Source organism: Seriola aureovittata, chromosome 23 (assembly GCF_021018895.1).
Source record: "Seriola aureovittata isolate HTS-2021-v1 ecotype China chromosome 23, ASM2101889v1, whole genome shotgun sequence".
NCBI classification, from domain to species: Eukaryota; Metazoa; Chordata; class Actinopteri; order Carangiformes; family Carangidae; genus Seriola; species Seriola aureovittata.
In genome coordinates, this window is record NC_079386.1 from 16,815,366 (window position 1) to 16,835,245 (window position 19,880).

Here is a 19,880-nt window from a genome sequence, read left to right on the forward strand (position 1 = left end):
CATCGCGTCCACCGCAGCGAGGGAGCGGATGAGCACAGAAAGTGAAGAGAGTCGTCCGGTTGTCACTGTAAAGTCATACTGGCTACATGCTGCTAATGCACAGATGTTTTTTCTTCTTCTGTAACATCTGCTGAAGGTAAGCAGTTCACACTCTCTTGCTCTTGTACTAAAGTAACCTCTCTCTCTCTCTCTCTCTCTCTCTCTGTCACACATATATGACCCCATAGCTTCAGGGGGGCGAGGCAAATAGAGGAGGGAACTCTTTTCCATAGACATCAGAGAGCAAACACAGTACCCACAATCACACACACACACAGAGACACACACACACACACACACACACTCTGAATAGGGGGGTGGCGGGGGAGGGGGGCATGTCTGTGGTTAGTGCTGAGGAATTACCATCGGCTTATTCCGTCATTTGCCAAAGCTCGGGGGGTAAGGAGGAATAACTCCACCAAAACACCAAAAACCACAATAAAGCATTTCTGCTGAGAGAGTGAGAGAGGGAGAAAGGAATGGAAAAGAGGAAAAGAGGGGCGGAGAGGCAGCGGCGGGACGGAGAGCGGCAAAACACACCAACCAGCATCTGACCCAAAGAGGATGGATGGAAACAGGGTGGCAAGGAAGGAAGGAAGGACAGATTTTAGAAGGTGAGTACACGACCTCCAGTGGCTGCTCAAGGTAAACATTCCCCAGGACACTGCAGCTCCAGCTGTGAGGAGTTTTTAATCTTTTTCACCTTTTCTTTTCGCATAAAGGGAAACTGGTTTTACATGAAAAACGCCGCTCAGCCAGTGAAACCAGTTCCACTCAGTGACATCACTCAGGTGCGTTAGCGTCAGTAAAGCTGACACATGACAGACTGGCATGGAGTTGTTTCCCACTTAAATAAATGCACATGCAATACGATATCCAGCTGAAGCATTATTACACCAAAGGCTAAACCACAGACAGGACCGTGCACTACTTTACATTTCCCTGCAGTATTCCTGCTCTGGTAAAAGCATGTTTGTACTCTCCGCTGCCACCTCAGATGATATCTCCATGTTTCATTAAGGTTCGTCATGTTTAATAGAAGCGTAGAAGCCGATTTGTTTGTGGGTTCTGCTCCTAACCAGAGGCGAAACTAGGCGGAGAAAGAAAAGGTACTGAGAAACCAGAAATAACAGTTTGACATGTGTGTCGAGCTGCAGGCGAAAGTTCAAGTCGCTGAAAGAAATTTCTGTAAAAGTTCAATCGCTCTGACAAGGAAGGCAATTACTGCCTCTGCCACGTCGGCGTGCCGCCGCCGCGCGCTGGGTAATGAAGCCGAGAGATCAGAAGAGAACAAATTACTCTTCAGTCAGGACGAGAGATGAAGAAATGTGAAAACAGAGGTGAAGAGAGACGGATGACACCGCGATGAAAGACTGAACAGAAGAAAACTGAGACAAAAAGACGTGCGTGTTCTCCTTTCGCATCATGTTGTTTCTGTTATTTAGATTCTGTACGTGCTTCTCATCTCTAATCTTTGCATCTTTTTTCTGGTTCACCTGCTCAGGTTATCGTCGGTTCACCGTCCTCGCGGTGTCGTGTTTCTGCAAGAGCCCGAAACACAAAGTCACGCTGTGCAACAATTTCATCCAGCTCCACAATTTGTTCCCTCCTCCGACGAGGTGAGGAGAGAGAAATGAGAGAGGGATGAGAGAAAGGAAAAGGATGAGTGACAAGGATGAGTGAGGTCTCTGATTAAAAAGGTGGAGGATTGTGATGAAATTGAGGCATGTGTTCGCTGCAGCTGACGATGACACCTGCTAATGGACCTCGGTGTCGTGACATCTCAGCCCGAGCCCGTCTGTCTTTGAATGTCTGCAACAGCCTTTGTTCCTGGAGGAATCTGACACGTCTTTCAGCATCTTCCTATTTAGACACCTGGGGAAGACAATAACGGGCGGACCACCTGTAGGAAGATATTTCAAGGATGGACTTGTGAGGGCAAACAGCTGAAAGATGGACGGATGGTGAAGTATCTCCCGATGTTGGCGCAGCTCAGAACAAAGTCACGGTTAAAATGAGCAGAACAAGTTAATTAAAAGTTCTGTCTTGGCAAATTTATGACATTTTTCTTCTGGCGTCTTTCAGCCCAATTTTGCAGGAACTTTTTCGAAGCTTTATCTGCATTTCGATGCCACTTCAAGTCATTTTTTAGCTTTTTCAGTGTAAAGTTAGCATTGCTAAATTGGCTAGCTCTCCCAGATCGCAAAATAAATCTGCACCCCCAGTTTCCTAGGTCCGATACAGCATGATTGTCAGATGTCTGTCTCTCAGCTGTCAGACAATACTGGAGGAAAACAGCTGGAATCTACCCAGATTATTTCATGTTCCTGATGTTTAAATTAAATTATGTGCAGTTAGCCTAAAGTCAGGAAAGATAAAAGACAGAGGGGAAACTTGACTTAAATCTTCAGAATCTTAAATTTCAAATTGGAAAAGGAGGAAGAAAACTAATTAAACATTTAAACAAAACTAAAACACATTCTTATTTCACAATTCCTTAAACACATTTGCACGATACAGGTTTCCAATCTTGCCTCCTCCTGGAAATGTAAGCAAGAACATTTTGTTTCTGATGTAATTTCTCATTAGTTTCTGGGTCTCTTTGGTGCAAACCCATTCATCATCCCCATCCATCTTTTTTTAATTCCAGAGTATTTCACAGCAAATATTTGTTTTACACTCAGAGGTTTTCATTTATGTCCCAATTCTGCTGCTGCTGGATCCAAAACTTTGTAATGTTATTCATCTAGCGGACTGAAAACAAGACCACATATAACCACAGTATATTAAACACTGTCCCTGTATCCTGATCTGTCACAACTTGCACCGGTTTATTAAATGAAGGTAATAAATATTGGTCAATCCATTAATTTTCCCTAAAACCCTTTTTAAAAATCATGACTGCACATCATGATTTCCATTATTAAATATGACGCCGTCTCCTCTCATGCCCTCAGTAATGGCGGCTCGAGGTAATCCTGGGTAAGTCTCCATATATCAACCCTCCAGGCTGAGTTCACTGCCGGTAATTACCCACGTGGCATCAGGTCTCATCTTTATGGTGAAGAATTGAGACAACGAAAAAAGAAAATGGGAGAGATTTACTGTAAAGCTGAGGTCAGTCGGTTTTTATAACTCTCAGAACACACACACTATCAAGCCAGACAGATATGACATCATCGTGGTCTGTGATTCAGTCGTCACCGGCGGTAACCGCGAGCACAACACATGACCGCAAACTCGTATATCAAGACCCCTGCAGTGTGTGTGTGTGTGGGTGTGTGTGTGTGTGTGTGGACTGATGATGAACTGGAGGAGGGGGGATGTGTCTGTTTGGAAAAGCTGACAGCTCTATTCATTTCTCTGTCCACACACTCGTCTGATGCATCACTTTCTCTCTCTCGTCTTTTGCTAATTTGATCGTTATTAACTTAAAAAGGTCCCATATTTTACACTTTCACGATGTTTTATTTTGAAGTGTTGATCCATAAGAAGATATATTTGTGGTTTTAAGAACCAAAAAACCATCTCAGTGTAGTTTTTACATCTCCTCTCTCAGGCTTCTCTCTGCAGCTCTAGTAACGACAGGTCGGTGAGCCAATCAGAAGAGAGGGGGCTCTGAGCCTCTCTTCTGATTGGCTGATTGTTTTCTGAGTGATCCAATAGAAATATAGCAGATTTCAGGTAAAAACACTCAGAGAAAACAAATCCTCCAAAGTGTTGGACGGTGGGTCCAGGTGGGCGGGGCTAAAATATGGGACCTTTAAACTCTTTCTTTCAGTCTATGAATCAGTGATCAATTATTAAAAGTCTGAAACTACAAGCAAACATCAGGAAAATGTGAGGTACGGGAACTTTGTTTCAAAATATTGAAAACAGAAAATTGAGATAAAAAATATAGCACACACCTTCAAGTGCAACAACGTCATCAACTGGAGTTTATAACCCGACCGTTACAACAACCCTGTAATTAATTCTGTGTTAGATATAATGTTAATAAAAGACTCTGTCATACATTAATTTGACCAACTTTTGATGCCACAATGTATTTAATTGTATTATAATATAGATATGTTGAGGTCAGGTTGTTTTCCATTATCACATGAAATGAATTCCATTGTTAGTCGTAGTGAAATGAGTCAACGGCATAAAAAAATAAGTATAATTCAGTCGATTTAACTCTCTCTGTGCTCTCTTCTAGCATTAAAACAAGGTATTTCTAAGTGTTATTGAGTGTATTTGAACGTGCCACGTCGACAGCAGATGCTACACATTGTTATTTGTATGATGTCATTATGTCCCGCCGCCCTCAGCGACCTCTGACGAGCTGTAAATTTCACCAACGAGCTCCTCTGCTCTGTCTGTGTCTCTCTGCCTCAGGAACAAGCGCGATCAATCGATCTCATAAATATCAAATGCTTGAATAATAAAAGCAGACTCCCAGACTCGAGGAGCTGACCCCGACCCACCACTTAGTCCTCATATTGACCCGATTGATAAATTCAGTCTCTCTGGGTCGTTACCGCCCTGTGGCGCCTGGAGGTGACGGATGCGTTCGGCGAATGGTGTCATCAGATATAAACTGCGAGGGATTTTAAAACACGTTTTAAGAGACAGGCTTTTACAACAACTTGTTTATGGGGTATAATTTCTAATGATGCCATAAAAAATATTCAACTGTCTGGATTAATTCACATATTGGCATAGTAATAAATGTCACTCATATTTATAGATCGTTGGACTTAATGACGATGATGTTATGTTCCGCTCTTAAGACTTTAGTGTTTCCTCGAGTGGCAGGTGTGTTCAGGGTCCCGCGCTGGAGATGAACCATGGACATAAAAAAGATTGTGTCTTCAGATTGTGGCTGCTGCTGCCTTTTACTTTTTGGTCAAAACCAAGTTTGACTCATGAAATTTCTTCGAGTTATGTAATGTTATTTTTTGACATAATTATTATGTAAAAGCCAAAATGGAAAACCTGACGTGACTCAGGGAAATTAGACATAAAGGTCTGTCTCTAGTATAACCACAGGCCTGCTTCTGTCTGCCACTGAGGTGAATAAAAGCCTCTACCGCTGCACGGGAATTTATAGTGTGCACCTCACAGACGTTAGCATTTATTCGCAGTTGTATTTCTGTCCATGTGAAGAATAAAAAGTCCTGCTCTGTTTTCATCTCCATCAACTCCCGAGAGAAAAGTTAGGCTCTTCAGATGGTGCTGAGCAAAGACTGTAAATAAAGATGGGACGTAGCCTCCGTGACGTCACCCTGTGGTTTCTGAAGAGCGCTTTTGAAGCTCGGAGTGAGCTGCTGTGGCAGGCAGTGTCTGACTCCGCCTCCTAACTTCCGGCTAATCCAAAAATGGGCAAAGAGGACGGGAGTGTGTGGAGCAGAGACTTCGGTGCATGCCGGTTTGCGTCAAGCATACACCAGGCTGTAAATATGTTTATTCCTGCTGTATAATTAAAACATTTTAACATGGGAACCTACAGGGATTGACTCACTTTTGGAACCAGCCTCTAGTGGTCATCTGAGGAACTGCAGTTTTCAGGCGCTGAGCAAATAGCATACAGAGGGTTAATCAGCTGTTTGCTGCAGCTGGGAATGAAATGTCTTGTTAATCCAAAACAAAAATCTCTATATACTGGTGATGTCTCATTAGGAGTGGCTTCTTGCAGTGTGCTCATCTTTTGATTAGCGAAGCGTTAGTGAGCAAGTCAGTAAATCTTTTCCAGCTCCAGAGGTGCTGCTCCAAAGTTTAACTCTGACCTTTGACCTCTACTGGATCAGTAAAGTATCACCTTATTATCAAAAGTTGGATGATCCCTCTGCCGGGCCGAGGCTTTAGTCTCTTCAGCTTTTATCAGGTTTCACACCCCGACAGCTGTTGAGTTTGAAAGCAGCAGGGCGTCTGTCTCAATGATGGTATGTGAGCGTGCGTGCGTGTGTGTGTGTGTGTGTGTGTGTGTGTGTGTGTGTGTGTGTGAACAGCACCAGAATGTGTTTTACAGCCTGGGAAGGTACCGTCCTCGGGGCTCGTGTTGTTAGTGAACCACATTCTTCTCTCTTCTCATAATCACGCACAGACCCACAGTTCAACACCGGGGCAAGGCTCAACACAGAAACACGCTGCTTTCATCACACAAAAAGGAAAAAAAAAAAAAAATCTTTTATTGATATCTTTTTCTCATTATTTTAAAATCTTTTTCTTATTAGCATCTTATAGTATTCGATAGCAGCATTTGCACACACGATAGCGGTATTATTTTCAAAGCGTGTCATGCTTTGAAAACTATATCGTTATCTCGTGTGCCAATGTTTTAATAAAATAATCTTGTTCCTTACTTGAAGGAGGTTCACCTTTTGTTCCCATGATCCTCTTTAGCTGTGTTTATAGATTTTTTTTTTTTTTATTTAATCAAGTTGAAAGCAGTATTTATGATAAAGCTGCAGTCATAAAATGTGCAGAGCAGTTTGTTGCTGTTTTTCACGATGGTGAGACCGAGGGATTGTTTGCCTTTCTTATATAATAACTGGACTAGAGAGCGCAGTGATGTAACTTTTGATTACAATGTAAAAGAAGTTATAAAACTTGAAAGAAAACGACATTTTCCCATAAGCCTCAGCGTGAGAGGTACCTAATTTACCCTTTTTTACAGTTTTAAGGCAGGATTGTTACATGTTTTGGCCACTTGAGGGCAGCATAACAAGCTGTTAGCACAACATTAACCGTCAAAGGTGTTATTAAGAATGTTAGCAAACATTTAGACATATATTTATATACGGAGCAACATTAGCATTTATCTGGAGTCATGTTTCTGTCCACCTGCAAAGTTAAGTCCAATATTCACTCTTCTTTTAGCTCTCGCTAACTCTCGGCTAGCTGCTAAATGCTCCGCTATGTTCACCAGCTAATCGCTAACTTTGTCAGTCTGGTGTTTGCTGCTGGGCGAGTCGTGTAAAGTAAGTTTATCAGAGCTCTTCCATTGAAAACAGCTGCCTGCTAACGTGCTCGATGGGAGCGCGATCAAAAAACGAGCTACACCTCAGGCGCCACAGCTACAAAGACGCTAACAAGATTCAGGAGATTATTCTCTGTGGGCTGTTGTTCTGTTCAGTGTACACATATCGTGCTTTGTATGTATACACGAGAGAAATATCGCACAGCTCTGACACAGCTGAGGTATTTCAAGGTGAACAGGTGAAAGACATTTTTTAAAACATTCTTTTGTTTTTTGGGCTTTTGCCCCGATGAATCTCGCTGGAACTTCTTCCATCCCACCACACTGAAAAGCTGCTCGCCGGATTAACTGCACATGTGTTTTAAACAAAGGCAGAAAGGAAAAGAAGAAAAGAAGTTGTTTGGACTTCTCACCTCCCCTCCCCCTCCCCCTCCCCCTCCCTCCCCCCCATCTCCCTCGCCTGTCGCCTTCTCCGAGGCCGTGAACCTGACAGGTGTGAAATTATACCTCTATCCCGTCTTTTTCTCCTCTTCCCTCCATCATGCTCTCCTGACCTCCACAAACACATCTGGCAGATGGTTAGTGAGAGGACAAGAGGGTGGATTCATGTGGGACAGGAATCTAGACGGCTACACATAGAGCTTATATCTGTGCCGTCTTCTTCTTCTTCTTCTCTCTTTTTATTGGCAGGGTGGAAAGGCTCAAGAAACATCTGAGATGGTGATGCTAAAGTGCTATAAAAATGCTGAATCACACACACTCAGCTGAGGCAACCATGAAAGCCTCTGTATGTCTGCGTCAACCTGTTTGCATGCACTTTCATCTCGCTAGTCCACAAAGCTAATGAGGTTAGCTCGGCCAGCGCTAGTCACAGCCAGTGTTCGACAGTGACCACATTAAGTTTGAGCTTATTTTATGAGTCAGCACTTTTATATATTAATGACTTGTACTGGATAAGGGGGAGAGACTCTCAGTAAGTGAACTAGATGTTCCACTTATGTAGTGAAAAACAAGTTGAGGCCACATTTAGTCCAGAGAGCAAGAAGAAGTTCTGTGAACTCTGTGAACTGAAGCTAAATTAACTTTGAGGGACAGAAATAATCAATGGAGTGAATGGATTTTAAAGAAGTTAAACAAATAATTGACATTAGTATGTACAAGGTACCTCCATCACTGCCCCTAAACTAAAATATTGAAACTATTGGAGGGGCAAATACAATCAGAAAGCATTCGATCAATACTGGAATATAATATTAGATATTTATGTTATTAAATTCATTTGACAGAGACTGTGCACATGAAAGCATCTAAAACAAGCAATTGTTATTTTCTGAAAGGTGTATTTTTTACATTTACAAGCAAAATCAGACCATATTAAACATGTACTTGAAGTATATTTAAATACTTTATAGAGATATTTTATTTACATTATAAAGCGTATTTCTTGGGTGTTGAAATAAAGTCATGAAATCTACGTCAGAAACTCATTTCAGCATCTTGCTGAATTCAGCAGATAAATCTGATGTTATTTTATGTAATTATTTTATATGTAATTATTGTTGTTGTGGGTTCAGATACTTTGCACTTATTTTTGACTCCTGAGGTTTTGATCTGATCCCACAGGACGACAGAGTTCGTCAATGTTTTCTACAGTCAGGGTTTCGTTTGGTAGGTTAGGGTGAGAGAAAGTTCATGGTTTGGATTAAAATAAGTCCTCGATTAAGGTTAAGGAACAATCATGGTCATGGTTAAAAGAAACCAGCTCTGACTTTCGGAAGGAAACTGGACGCCAGCGGCAGTTTCCAGTATCAAAGTCTATTGCTCTCAATGGACTGGAGTCGTGTTTCCAGCTGCTGAAGGGCTTTGTTATTTTGATGTAAACATATTTGTTACTGGGGTTCTTGCTGATCCTGTTGATTGTGCGGGAAGGACAGTGTGTTTTTTTTTCCTGCAGGTATCGCCGCTCTGCACGCTTACAGTAACGCGAGGGGCGCACGTTACTGAAGTATTTCGCTTGTGAAAGCTTTTGTCAACGTTAATAAATCAAAGACGGTTCAGACTGGAGGTGAAGGACAGAACATCACAGACTCTCCAGTTTCGCTCTGAGCCAGTTCCGTCTGGACAAACTCGACTTCTCCCCCGTTGGATTGACAGTTAATGACCATTAAGTGGAGGCCGCTAACATCACTGGATCAAGGGCATGAATGCATCAGCTTACAAAGTGTGTGTGTGCGTATCCAAACCCACGTTAACACTCATCCAAGACTGCCAGCATCTTTCAGCAAGTACCAATCACGTGTGTGTGTGTGAGGGCGAGAACGTGTGTGTGCGCATTTGTATTAGGAAATATTTATGCATGCATGCGTCACTGCATGTGATTATGTGTATATGTGATCTGTGTGTGTCCTCGTGTGTGCGTCACTGAATAAAGCGTGCATGTGTGTGTTCCCATTATTGTCTTCCTGTTTTTGTGGAGTCAACGTGGGGGGGGGGGGTTTACAGGGGAATTGTAGAAAGTTTGTGTCCAATCACGCGTCAGGATTTGTTTGGTAATCACTCTAATCGATGCAGAGTCGCCGCTCTTACGTCTTTCCTCTCGACCTTGGCTCTTCACCCTCTTTTCTCCTCCTCCTCCTCTCCTTTCCATTTGTCTCACTTCTCCGTGGAGCGCGCTCTAATTTATTCATGGTCTCGATTCCATGTGTCGCACAGCTGCGCCACGACTTCACCAAATCCCCCGGCCTCGTCCTCGACTCCGCAGGCGTGAAGACGTGAAGTAGCTGCCGCCATCGCCGTCCTCTCCGTGTTAAAGCTGCGACCCCCCCCCCCCGGAGTCTCCACCCGAAATGAGAACAAAACACTTGAAATGCAAATCTGGAGCGCTGACGAGCGAGCGAGCCCGAGATGGCGTGACCCATCAGTGAGCGGGGACATGACGGGCAACAGCGCAGGTGCAGCTCTGAATATGTGATGTTGTTTTTCCTACTTTTCATTTCCAGTTGAAGTTATGATCGTGTATTAACCCCCCCGACCTACTGAAGCTTTTTCTTTCCGCTCTTCACTTTTAATGTTTGAGTAAACGTTGGATTTTAATCGTCCCGTTTAGACAAGGAGAAGTTTTTAAGTGTCCAGTATTTCACCTGCGTCACTGCAGATTAGCTGATTGATTGATTAGTCAACAGATCATTTATTAACTACTATTCTTTTTTTTGTTGAATGTATTAAGTCGAAATTGTTTAAAATACTCAACACCATTCGGTTCATAAGGACTGTACATCTTTTACATCCCTCTCCTCCATCTACTCCTCTCTCCTCATACCTCCTCTCCTTACCTCCTAGACTCTTGTTTCCTAACTCCTTTTCTCTCGTGTCTCTTATTTTTATCCCTTCTTACCTATATTGTCTTTCCTCTCCTCTCTATCCTCCCCAGCCCTCTTTTCCTGTCTCCTCCCTCTTTTCTTTCGTCATTCTGTTCCTTCTCGTTTCGTTCTTTTTCTTTCCTCTGTTTTTAATCTCCCTCCCTCCTTTAACTCGGTGCATCTTTTCCTTCTCCTTACTTTCCTGTTTCTTTCTTCTGTCCTTCACTCTTCTTCCCTTTTTGTCATCCCTTTTCCTTTCCCCTCGTCTTCTCTTTTCTTTATCCTTCCCTCTTTCTTTCATTCTTTTAATTTCCTTCTCTACCCACGTTCCTCCTCTTTCTCTTGCCCCATCCCTTCCTCCTCTACATCCATTTTTTCTTTCCTCCCTTTCTATTTTTTTTTTTACCTCCTTTCTTTCTCTCCATCCTTACAGTACAATACCCCGTCTGTGTGACTTAAATAGCAGCTCAGGTACAGTACAGTGTTTTCCATATGGCTCCCATTCACTCACTGTAGAGAAAGACTATATTGTAGCTAACCGGGCTGTAAAAACATAACAGGGGCGACTCTTAAAATATAATGAAAACCCTGCTCCTCCGTTTACATCGCCTGAAGGAGCAGTTTCACCTGGCTGTTGGAGACAGCGTCTTGTACCTGAGAGCTCGTTGACAGCTGGATATGGACTTATTGCTAACAGAAAACTGGTCCCGAGTCCTCCACCCAGACAGATTTCATCTCTACTGAACCAGTGATGCAGGGTCAAAATGTCCTATGTTGTTTTTGTTTTCATAAAATAGATTTTGTTTTGTTTTCCATGTAGAAAATCAGATTATAAACAGAATATAATCTCTTCTTTTATATTTAGCAGTAACTGACTTTTAGCCACTCAGGAGCAGCACAAACAAACAAAGTTGTTTTGGCTAACGTGTTAGCTAACACATCTAGCAGCGTTAGTATCCATTTTGAGCGCCACCTTGTGGTTGTCACTCCTGAAAACAGACATTTTTCTGGCTCTTCAGCTGATTATACTCCACCATGTTCACCAGCTAATTGCTAACATTTGTATGTTAGCCATTAGATGCTAGATGGGCGTTAGCAGACACTTACCAGTGCAGCAGGCTGCATGTAGCTAGCTTTGACATTTATTGGCAAGTTTGAGCTAGTCAGCTAAGCTAATTCACTAACCTATACAACAGAACATGATCACACATTTTTCTGTTAGCTGTAAGAGTGCTAGCCTTCATTTTATGTCTTTATGTGATCCAGCAAACCAAAACAGTTAGCTTAAAGGAGCTAAAACACTGTAGAGCTGAAGTGTTGGGTGATAATTATCTGCGGATTTGTCACTACAAGTGATCCCTTTCGTATTAAACGTATTTAGATATATTTTAAACTTAAAAATAGTGATAGCAGCTTTAAATATAGCTGAAAGCATTGGTAATGGAGCTCGCAGGCAAAAGCCACATATGCTAATTTCTTTGCATACTTCTCTGTAGATCTGTATCATGATTAATACATATAGCTACACATTTACGTGTATTCAGTACAAAAAAACCACACAACCATTCACTTAAATAATTAACTGTACTTTTCAGACAAATTATATTAGTAAAAACACACGGCTCAGGCACACACGCACACACAAACACACACACACACACACACACACACACACACACAGTAATATTCTCGGCTCATAGGCATTGATATCGGGGTGATATAATGACTCCCGAGGGCTCTGACCTTTATAAGTGGGATGGAAAACAAACGGAGCGCTTAGACAGCTGCCCACACACCCACACACACACACACACACACACACACACACACACACACACACACTCCAACTTTTTTTGCCATGATTTATTGTGATAAAAAGGGAGGACCGTGGCCTTGGCTGTCTGTGCTACATTTTTACCATGATGATTTTTTTTTTTCTTCCCTGTTATTTGTGTTGGTACTGGAGCAAGACTTGCTGTGAGTGTGTGTGTGTGTGTGTGTGTGTGTGTGTGTGTGTGTGTGTGTGTCTTAGGGTCTAGACTGGTGCGTGTATGTTTGCGTAGTCCTTTAACTAAGGACTTGATAACTTTCCAGCTACTGAAAACATTTATTTATTCTTTCCTCCCTTTTTACACAAATGGTCTTTAGCAGTCAGTGGGAGTGTGAGTGTGTGTGTGTGTGTGTGTGTGTGTGTGTGTGTGTGTGTGTAGTACGTTTCTGTGTGTTTTCTTTCCATAAAAAAAAGTTAATTCCTTTCATTTCATGGAAGAGAAACATATAGAACAAGAAAAATACACGAAAAAGAAAAAGAAAGATTTATCACTGTTAACACTGATTGTTCCAGCGCGGACACCGACATCTGCTCTCGGGCACATGCACGGATCGTGCACTTCTACACACACTAAATCCGCAGTATGGGTACGTGGAGATGTGGCACGTGTGCACATCAGAAAACATGACAGCAAGAGGAAGAGCTCATTTTGTTTATTGTATTTGGCTGCAGCACAACAAAGGCAGCAAAGTTGGACATCATCATTTTTCTGTATTTCTTTTTTTAGTTTTGCTTGTTTTCTAACAATTATGCACTGCAATGAGGAAATGATCCCTCACTGGCTTCCCACAGTTGAAAATGGACTGTTGCAGCGACCAGGAATCAAACTCCAGGTCTCTGCAGTGACGGGTAAATGCCAAATTTAATTGTATGCTGCCAGTTTAAGATTCCCTGCATATGGATTTATCTTATTTGTTAGGAGTGGGGGATAAAAGAGAGACAAAAGAACGAGAAAAAAAAGGATAAAGCAAGATTTTATAGAAGCAGGAAGTGGAGACAGGGACGTAGAACTGAATTTAAGGTTTGACTGATTACTTCTAAATATGCTGAGGTAGAGGTTTGAAGTCTAGACAGTACATGCACACACACACACACACACACACACTACAGTGCTGTTAATTTAATGGGTTAATGTGCAGTTGACACACACACAAATGTATATCTATATACGGATACACACATTACAAGGAAGTGCACACAAACACCTTATAACATGCATGAAACACACAGAGAGCAGCCTGTAAAAGCCATGTACCAAAAATCTCTATACCTTTGGCTCTCTAATTGGCAGTGGCCTGTGATTGGCTGCTGGACATCTGCCAACAACCAGTGAGAGGCCTCGGTCTGGCTCGATCAAAACCATGGCTCTTAAAACAGTGGGAGAGCAGAGTGTGTGTGGGTGGGTGTGTGGTCACCTTAGTCAAGGGTACAAATGGTAACAACGTTGACTGACACACACACACACACACACACACACACACACACAATTATGGCTGCATGATTACAGTCTACATTTACCATAAAACCTTAAATTAATAAAGTATGTGAAACATCCTTTGTGTGTGTGTGTGTGTGTGTGTGTGTGTGTGTGTGTGTGTGTGTGTGTCAGCCACATGTGTTAGAGCCATAACAGTCACAGTAGGAGGTTTCAAAGCCACAATGGTCCTTGTAATGTAAGTGCTGCTGCGCACACGCAACGACAACACACGTACACGACGCAGCCGAGTTACACACTTACAACATGAGCACGTTTACACATGCTAACACATGCTAACACATGCTAACACATGCTAACACAGTAATTAACAGTGAGGTTAAGATCCACAAGGTCACATGTTCATTTATCTATCCAGTTATCCATCTGAGTTTTTGACTTTGAGCTTATATGTTTCAGGCCATACGATAAGAAAAAGCCAGCGGTCTGTTCATGGTGCAGCCAAACGAACTCATACCGTTTTATTAAAGACGTCAATCAATAATCAGCCTTTTTCCCATCATGCAACAAGCAACTGTGATCTGATGTCATGTTGGACACAACAACCGTTCGAGCTAGCTGCACTAACCTCAGAGACAAATACATGGTATTTCCTGTGAATGCTTCATAATAGAAGTTGTGCAGCAGTAGGAAATGTTGGGTTCGCGTTAGCAGTCACTAAAATCAGCTGTGATACAGTGTTAGGAGAACTAACAGGAAGCTTATCAATGAGACAATGATGCAGTATCATTTCCTAATGCACAGGGAGGTAATTACTGTAATTACTGTATAGAGAAGTAATTGTAGATTGTAAATGCATGAATGGCTGTTGCTGAAAAACGCAGACCTTAAATGTGGTTTAATGTTATGAAAATCTAAACGATTGTAACTCTAATGTTACTCTAATGAAAGAGTTAAACTATAAAGTTCAGCTGAAAAAATAATTGTGAGAAAATTCAAAAGAAAAACAGTGTGTGGACGCATAATTAAAAATGAAAGCATGATGGAAACCAAACTTCGGCACACTTACATGTGGAAAATACATGTTGACACACCCCTGTCTCACACTCACACAGACACACACGCACATGCACACACACACACACCACACACACACACACACACACACAGAGTAGGTCAGTAGATTAGAGTAGACTAGGCCTATGCTGAAGTAAGGGAAATAGTTTTAATGTTAAGTGATCGCCAGTGGAAACTGAGCCGAGCTGTGGAAGGGAATTAGCACCAGTGTATAGCTCTATTGTAGCAGACGCCTTTGAACATGCAAACACACACACACACACACACACACACACACACACACACACACACACACACACGCAGCAATGTCATTAAATGTCAGACATACAGACACAGATGCGAAAAAGATTTTGGTGATTAAAGCGCCATGTTTGAGAGCATGAACACAGATACACAAATGAAAAAGAAATGACGTGTGCACAGTGACACACACACACACACACACACACACACACACACACACACACACACAGAGAACAGCCCTCAGTTCTGAAACAGACTGAGAAAACAAGCGGTAAACTCAGTTAAAATGGATTTATTTTATGAAATCTAATAATCGCAGCAATAAAAACATATTGGAATGATGTTTTGGCCGTTTCCTCTGTGACGTCTAAAGCCCCTTTTCCTGCTCGCATTTACAGGAGGTGAGTGGAAGGATATGAGACTGTGTGTGTGTGTGTGTGTGTGTGTCAGCCACATGTGTTAGAGCCATAACAGTCACAGTAGGAGGTTTCAAAGCCACAATGGTCCTTGTAATGTAAGTGCTGCTGCGCACACGCAACGACAACACACGTACACGACGCAGCCGAGTTACACACTTACAATATGAGCACGTTTACACATGCTAACACATGCTAACACATGCTAACACATGCTAACACAGTAATTAACAGTGAGGTTGAGATCCACAAGGTCACATGTTCATTTATCTATCCAGTTATCCATCTGAGTTTTTGACTTTGAGCTTATATGTTTCAGGCCATACAATAAGAAAAAGCCAGCGGTCTGTTCATGGTGCAGCCAAACGAACTCATACCGTTTTATTAAAGACGTCAATCAATAATCAGCCTTTTTCCCATCATGCAACAAGCAACTGTGATCTGATGTCATGTTGGACACAACAACCGTTCGAGCTAGCTGCACTAACCTCAGAGACAAATACATGGTATTTCCTGTGAATGCTTCATAATAGAAGTTGTGCAGCAGTAGGAAATGTTGGGTTAGCGTTAGCAGTCACTAAAATCAGCTGTGATACAGTGTTAGGAGAACTAACAGGAAGCTTATCAATGAGACAATGATGCAGTATCATTTCCTAATGCACAGGGAGGTAATTACTGTAATAACTGTATAGAGAAGTAATTGTAGATTGTAAATGCATGAATGGCTGTTGCTGAAAAACGCAGACCTTAAATGTGGTTTAATGTTATGAAAATCTAAACGATTGTAACTCTAATGTTACTCTAATGAAAGAGTTAAACTATAAAGTTCAGCTGAAAAAATAATTGTGAGAAAATTCAAAAGAAAAACAGTGTGTGGACGCATAATTAAAAATGAAAGCATGATGGAAACCAAACTTCGGCACACTTACATGTGGAAAATACATGTTGACACACCCCTGTCTCACACTCACACAGACACACACGCACATGCACACACACACACACACACACACACACACACACAGAGTAGGTCAGTAGATTAGAGTAGACTAGGCCTATGCTGAAGTAAGGGAAATAGTTTTAATGTTAAGTGATCGCCAGTGGAAACTGAGCCGAGCTGTGGAAGGGAATTAGCACCAGTGTATAGCTCTATTGTAGCAGACGCCTTTGAACATGCAAACACACACACACACACACACACACACACACACGCAGCAATGTCATTAAATGTCAGACATACAGACACAGATGCGAAAAAGATTTTGGTGATTAAAGCGTCATGTTTGAGAGCATGAACACAGATACACAAATGAAAAAGAAATGACGTGTGCACAGTGACACACACACACACACACACACACACACACACACACACACAGAACAGCCCTCAGTTCTGAAACAGACTGAGAAAACAAGCGGTAAACTCAGTTAAAATGGATTTATTTTATGAAATCTAATAATCGCAGCAATAAAAACATATTGGAATGATGTTTTGGCCGTTTCCTCTGTGACGTCTAAAGCCCCTTTTCCTGCTCGCATTTACAGGAGGTGAGTGGAAGGATATGAGACTGTGTGTGTGTGTGTGTGGGGATGTGGATGTATGTATATGTTGAGCATTAACCCAGGGATGCAAAGAAAGAAAGAAAGAAGGAGAGAAAAGATCGAAACAGTCCAAGTTACATTCAAATGAAAAGATTTAACCCAACAGGATATTACATCATGAAGCTGGCCGTTATCCCGGTCGTTTGATTGGTCGTTTTCATCATTGCAAGTCCAAACATTTAGTCTACACTGATTTAACTTTTACTACGCCGCTATAAGCCCCGGCTTTAGGAATTACACATAAAATGAACATTTAATTAAAAGAAATACAACAAGAGGGATGGAGGGAATGGGGGAAGAAAAAGAAAAAGGAAAGAAAGACCAATAAAATTAGCGAGAAGAGCTTAGAGCAGGAAAGTAAAACCAAAAGAGGAATAAAGAATAAAAGAAAAGCATGAGTTAAAGCGCTTTACGGCTAGAGAGTTAACAAAGGGAGAAATAAAGGATTGAAGTAAATGGATTCAGAAAAGTTTTTGGCTGGTTTCAGACTTCTACAGTTTCAGGACAAGGTAGGAGATGACACACACACACACACACACACACACACACACACAGGGAAAGCTCACCGCATTATGAGTGGATGTAAATATTAAGCTGAGGCTCGTCTCCTCTTGTTGGCACCAGCTCCTCAGACAGAAACCACTTGCAGTTATAGACCCCCCCCCCCCCCACAGAAGAATATCTGGAGCGTGCCTACTGGGTATTAACTCATACAAATACACGCAGACAGGTTCAGAAAAAGCCTCCGTCGCTACCAGGCATGGTGGTCTGCGGCTGCTGGCATCAAACGGTATCAATAAAGGTTGTGACATTGAAGCGTCTGGAAGGGTTTAATGCTGCGGGGTATAAAAAGGTAGATGAGGGGGGGATATCGGAGGCAGGGTGGCCCGCCGTCTGCAGAGAGCGTCCTGGACCGCTGACAGACCGCTCTCATGACATGCAAGAGAAAAAAGGGTCGAGAAGAGACAAACATCTGTGGACGAGTTGGTTTTTCTCGTTGTGATCCGTCCAGATGTTTCAGACGGGTTTCAGCGAGGGTGTTGACACACAGACGCTGGGACGGACGGACCGCTGTCAGTCTCGTAGACCGTCACCACCTGAACCCTGAAGTTTACCAAAAGCCGGACTACTGCTGATCCAGGTTCCTAAACAACCAGGATAAACTCTTTGCAGGCAGAAACACGTGAGCAGGATGATCCGAAAGCTCGAGTGTAACGAGGATACCGAAGGGATTAGCTTCCAGTTTTGATGCAGGATTTAAGATTTTATGAGTAAAAAAGTAATAATAATAATAATATGTGACACTTGCTGCAGTGGCCAGGCTTCGCTGCATGTCTTCCTCAACTCTCCTCTTCCTCACTGCAGCTACAAGGCAGAACAAACCCCCTGATACATGCAGTGTGTCACGTGATTATGTTGTCCTACCTTTTGATTCTTCCTCCACGTTTCTGATTCTCACGCTCTCTCATCTCTCATTAAAATCACTGACCTGAGGATGAATCGAAACGATGTCTTTAATTGTGTATTTCGACGCAGAACTGGATCCAGATGCAGATTAAAATTTCCCTCAGAAATTCCTACGATAAAAATAACACATTTAGAGGAACTGTGTTCACTCTGGTTCACTGTAAGTTGTGGTAAATTGTTGGCAGTGAATGAGATCATCGCACAGACATAAAGTCGGCGGCTTATCAAACATCAGTGAGCAACAACACACACACACACACACACACAAAAATCCACATCTAAAACAGTGTAATTCTGCTGCTTGATGTGCAATATACTGTATTTAACACTGTATTTCTTACTGGAGCCTCTTTCCCCATCACACCTCATATACACTACAGTGAAAACATTACAGCATCTGAAGGATAATTAAGAATACAAGGAAAACACACACCTGCTCTCGTGACACAGTCGTCAATAATAATAAATAAAAAAACTGCACACTCGTATCTCAGATTTTAAATAAATAGATCTAAATATTCTGGCCTGTTAAAGTCGTGCCAAGACGTTGATCTATTTAATTTAAAATAAGAGGATTATGTCTGAGTTACGAGCGCGTGATTCTCTTTCTTCGCAGCAGCTGAAGCTTCATTAACGGCATGAAAAATAATTGTGGCTTTAAGAAATACAGACTTTATTTTATGGTTTTGAATATAACTACATAATGAAATTGTTGGTCCTGACCCGGCCTCACCCCGAGCGCGGACCCGGTTTTGACCTAAACTTCGCGGGAACTGGATTAAAGTGGTCTGGACTGCAGTTATGAGCTGTTTATTTCAAAGTCAACTTTTCCTCTGAAGTGTCACCAACGCAAACTCCGCTTCGCCAAACGAGCGCCACAACCGAGCTCGTTACGTGTTTTTAAAAGCACTGACGAGGACGGCGAGAGTGATAAAGAGTCCAGTGACCGAGCGGCAGCAGCTCTCACACGAGACAATGAACAATGAGCTGCTCTCACAAACACTCGGCCTGCACTTAGATTTATAGAGCAATCATCGCAGTACGAAACTAACTTTACTATCTATTGTTGCGAGCAACAACACAGAGGGATATTGTGTAACTGTGACCACCAGAAAGCACTGGAAACACACACTGTAAATCACACAAAAACACTCACAAACAGTGGGCACAGACACACACACACACACACACATGTTCAGTTAATACTAAAAGCAATGCGGGTTGACGTCGCGTAAACAAATACAGACATTTAAAGAATACACCAGCATGCACATAAACGCCAACATGAAAACACACACACACACACAGTTTCAAATGGACACACAAACACATTAAAAGTAGAGATAAAGCAAACATGAGAAAACACACACACACACACACACACACACCAGAACATCTCCAACAGATTGCCACAGCCATTAAAATAACACACACTTCATTTCACTTC

General features: G+C 42.1%; 1 long non-coding RNA gene across 2 annotated transcripts; it reads left to right on the top strand.

Moving 5' to 3' along the window:
- The first annotated feature begins 406 nt into the window (after positions 1 to 406).
- Positions 407 to 2,891, top strand: LOC130164670 (uncharacterized). Of its 2 annotated transcripts, XR_008826641.1 has the most exons (3): positions 407 to 1,442; positions 1,544 to 1,658; positions 1,781 to 2,891. It is a non-coding gene; the product is annotated as an uncharacterized LOC130164670 (long non-coding RNA). The 2 variants fall into 2 exon arrangements; XR_008826640.1 differs by having other exon boundaries at positions 1,544 to 2,891.
- The last annotated feature ends 16,989 nt before the right edge of the window (positions 2,892 to 19,880 follow it).